The following is a 5,025-nucleotide window of genomic DNA, read 5'->3' on the forward strand; positions in this document are numbered from 1 at the left end:
TACCAACCTGTAATTGGCCAAAGTCTCTCATCAAAGGCTAGATTTTCTAAAGCCTGAAACCAGAGCCAAGAGGAGGAGCAGAAGTCATTTTTTTCCCCCAAACCTCTGGAACTTTTGTCCAATGACACCAGAAATAAACTGTCTACTCCACCTTAAGATTTATGTTTTCACAAGAATATTCGGTCCTCTGTGCCTGACTAGCAATGTGCCAGGCGTCAGAGAAATAAATCAGGATGTTTTGGAAACCACAGAAATAAATGTAGTTTCAATAATTACTGTACTGTATGATCTGATATAAGAAGTTGACCTAAAATGGAGTCCTGTTACATGCCTCCACAAACACCTGTTAGAATGCACTATCCAGCATTATCATTTCTATGCCAATAAGGCAAAATAGACAATCTAGTAAATGGAATTGGAAAACTGCCTATTATATTTACAGTGGACCTAATGGAACAACAGGTGTGCAGGCAGGTGGCAGAAAACAAGAGCAGTCAGGCGGCAGAAAACAAGAGCAGTCAGGCAAACAACAAAGAAGGAAAACTCACTTAAGGGCATGTAGTGGACAGGTAGGATCCAATGTGCATCTGAAAAATTAAGATGGAATTTTGCTTCTTCAGTTTATCCATTGGCAAGTGTTGGGCCTGAGTCATATGCAAAAGAAAAAATCATATTGCAATTATTTTGACAGGTATTGCAATTGAAATTTGAGTCACAATTTTGGGAAGAATGGCAATTTTTGCATTTCATTCATTTACTGTGGTCTGTATCAAACAAGAGTGTTTCCTTACACCTGGAGAATAAGATTTGTAAGCTGGTGCATCTCTGTAGCACCCCAGTGCTTCCTTTATAATGGTACGTTGTGACACATTCTACCTTTGCCAAAAAAATCACAGTTCTTGTGATCAGGATATTGCACTTGGATGTATTACGGTTTCAGTAATATTTCGATTGATTGTTCAGTCCTAGCGAGCATGCATGGGGGTCAATTGGATATGTTTGTGAGGCTGTTTATTTTAGACTTGTTTATCCCACATTTGCATTTGGTAGAGCATGCACCCCAAGCGACCTGGGTTAAATTCCAACCTGTAGCTATTTTTCTATTTAAATGAAGCAAAAAAACAAAACAAAACTGTTGTAAAACCTTTGCAGAAAGTGCTTTACACAATATGCACAAAGAATAGGAGAGGACAAAGAGGCAGAGGCAGTGATAGTGGTGGAAATTTGAAGCCTGGAATTAGAAGACTTGACAAGATCAAGACACAAGGTTCAACACAGGAAAAATGACAAATCAGAGTACAGCAAGGACATAATAGCAGGGTTGTCTACATGAGCAATGAGGAATATCATAAACTGGGAGGTCAAAATGGGGAAGCAGGTTGAGGCTGAACAACGTGTCTGCTTGGGAGGACAGCCAGTAGACTGGTGAGACAAACTGGACTGCTCAGGAAAGCAGTTTGGGTAAAGGAGACAAGACTGTTTTGAGCCAGATGCTGGAGGAACAGGTGGGATTACTCAGAAAGATGGCACAAAGGTAGCCTGGTTCGGGACGTCTGAATCTCCACCCACATCTCAAATTTGTTCAGTAATTCAGAAAACAGGAATCAGCTGATATGAACATGATGTGAGGTTGATTGAATATAGTCAAACCAAGTGGCAGCAATGGCTGAGCTTTGATCCAAAATCAGACTTAGAGCACAATGCATGTGTAGTAGTTTTCAACTTTACACCATTCACATTGACACAGGTAGACAGGCAAGATCAAGCAAATTAAACACAATGTTATCAAAATTGCAATATGACCAAATGCAGTATCCAAACAGCAGAACCCAAACCAAATCACTATTTTTTGAAAAAGGAAAAATGTGAGAAAACAGCATTATAATGAAGTTCTGTGGTGCTGCAGAGATGCCCTGACCTAAAAATCTTGTCCAGATAAAAGGAAAACATGTTTGTTTAGTACAGACCCCAACAAATGTCACATAATCAGCAAATTAAACTTGGAACCAAATCTTTAATTTGTATCATTGGCAACACCCATGCTTCGCTTCCCATTTAATGTCAGAATGGTTGCTGTGAAAGACGTCTATTTCAAGAGATTTTAATTTAATTTCTGAAATTAATACAGTAGGTCTGGTCAGGTTGCAGTTTAACAGTTGGGTAACATAAAGAAATACCTAGCATAATCAAGACTTCAATACTAAACATTACAAGTATTGTAGCTGTCATATGTGTAGAAACTGAAAACCAGAGGTGATTTGGCTCTTGCAGTTACAAAGTTAGTTAGCTAGTAGTTAGTTAGCTTACCCATTGAAGCTATTTCCTCCTGACCAGCTAAGGCTATAGTTAGCTGCTGGGCTCAATAACTGCAGTAGCACTTCAGTTGGGGTCAGTTGGTGGTTTGCCAGCTAGTCTAAATAAACTAATAAATAATACTATTTTGGACTTGAGGGAAGTTGTATTTTTTTCACTTAATACACACCCTGACATAAAATAGACAAAATCTGAATTGGTACATTCTTGTACACTAGGAACAACAGAACTCCAAAACGAGCTGACATGCTAACATTAGCAAATCTCTTCCAACAACACTTAGCTTAGTTTACATCCAACAGACACGGAGCAACACTACCATCTTCTGGTCAACTTGTGTTTCTGGTTACCTGATGAATTTAAGTCCAATTCACTCTCCTTTGGGAGAAATTGTGAGAAAGTATCCTAGTCTTGGTCTTGAGCTAGATCTTTGATCATCTTCATCTGCTTGCTTGTCGCTAACTGCAGTTTGGTGGCAGGCAGGTAGTACACCTTACTTTTTCCAACGTCGTGCCCACAAGAGAACGGTAGATTTGCGAACTCTCGCGAGATTTGTAAGCATTGTTTCTCCAGTGTTTACATTACTAATTACACATTTTTTTATAATGCCATAAGGCGGTAGTTAAAATTTTAAATTAGGTTTAAGGACAAAAACACTTGATGACACTTGATGAGGCCACGCTTATGGTTTAAGTGTTCCTTCTCGCGAGATATTTTGCGGGTCTAGGGTTCCCTTCTTAACATGACCCCTTTGCAACGGATGCCTGTTGCTGCTGAAAACAGCGTTGATGAGTGAGACCAAACTCTGAAGTACTTGTGGACTGTAAAACCAAAACTATAATAATTTGGATCAGTGATACTGAGCAAGACATTTTACGGTTGAAAGACAGGCTTGTTTCCGTTGCTTTGTAAACATTTTTTTTCAATTTCAGCTTCCAATTTACTCTGTGGCTGACATGTATGGAGAATAATTTTACCCAAAATTTAAATTAAAAGGGAAAATGTACTCAGGATACTCAGATATTGAAATGACAAACAATATGTATTTGCAATTTAAATATCCAATTTCCTTATATTTTTCTTTATAACATTTAGGTGAGATTACTCTCATAGGAAATGTGATACATTCAAATTAGCCAATATATAATTTAGCCTCTAATAAAAAAAAAAAAAAAAAAGATTATTAAACAGTTTTGAATGCAGGACTTAAACTTGTAGTGGATTATTTTCACTGTGTGGTATTGATATATCTACTTAAAGATCTGAATACATCTTCCACCAAGTACAACCTCAAAATCGTACTTAAATGCAGTGCATTAGTTAAATACCCATCTTCCATGTAATATGAAGAGAGATCCACTCTGTGAAGATTTCACATATATTTGAATGAGGCTTGCTGTTTGAATTCTCATTTAACAAACAAATATTATACACATACAAGAAAAAACTGTGTTTTTATGAAGCAACACACATCTAAAAACATAATGATTCAAACTGTATTGCTGTATCCAGTCAATAGCAGCTGATGCTTTTTTCAATGAATCAAGCAAACTTGTACTAAGGTATCACACCAGTGTATTTAAGTAAATGAAAAGATCTTCCACTGTATTTCCTGAGCTGAATTTCTTATTATAAAACATGCTTAATTAAGGTAAGTTAAGGTACTTAAATTAGTGTGAATTCTTTACAATAATTAGCTGTTATACTACAATTTGTTGTGATGAATGACTAAAGTAAGCAAAAAGTGTCACACTACAAACATATGATGATCTCATGGAACATGATGCATTGCTGTAGATTAAACTACCCAACAGTATCTGAGGTAGTTAAAATTGGCTCACACTCAAACATACAACACTAAAAAGCAACATATATAATAATGCAGCATTAATATTAACACAAAAACATCATATAATGGTAAAATACTGACAGATGCCATTTTATTCTTTTGCATAATAAGTACTTTTTAGTTTTCATACTTTACAGTACATTTTATTGATAATACTGAAATACTTTTACTTAAGTAAGGTTTTGAATGCAGGACTTTTACTTACAGTAGTGTATTTTCAGCGTGGTATTGATACTTTAAGTAAAGTGATCAAATGTTTTTTAATTACTTTTCCTTATCATTTCCAACATTAATTTCATTATCATCTTATCATTAGTTTTCAGTATCACTGCTGATATTGCTTTAAATATTTTTTGCAATACTGCTTTTCTATTTTAGTTTACTTATTTTACTTAAATTTATATTACTTTTACGGTTATTTTATTAGGGACAGTTGTTTTTTTTTTTTACATATATTATATTTATTGCTCTAATTCATTCTTATGCCGGCAAAGTGAGTGCTTTCTACTGAAATTTTCTGTAAGAATGCAGAAAAAAATATTTCACCCCTATATATTTCCCCTGTAATACGAATTCAAACATCCACTCTTTGAAGATTCCACATATATTTGACTGTGGTTTGCTGTTTTTATTCTCATTTAACAATCAAATATTAACCACAGACGAGATGATGCAGGGCTTATATAATTTAACACACCTGTAAAAATCTGAAAATTAAAATTATATTCTCGTATTCCAGTATGAATTTATTTTTGTGCCAGTTTAGCCAACCTTGACACCCCCGGCACAGACTCACACTTAGTACGGACCTGAACGGTTGCTCAGCTCGAGCGATGACGCTTCAGTCTTAACGGTTTATTTTA

Source organism: Lutjanus erythropterus, chromosome 6, assembly GCF_056507025.1.
Source record: "Lutjanus erythropterus isolate fLutEry1 chromosome 6, fLutEry1.hap2, whole genome shotgun sequence".
NCBI lineage: Eukaryota > Metazoa > Chordata > Actinopteri > Lutjaniformes > Lutjanidae > Lutjanus > Lutjanus erythropterus.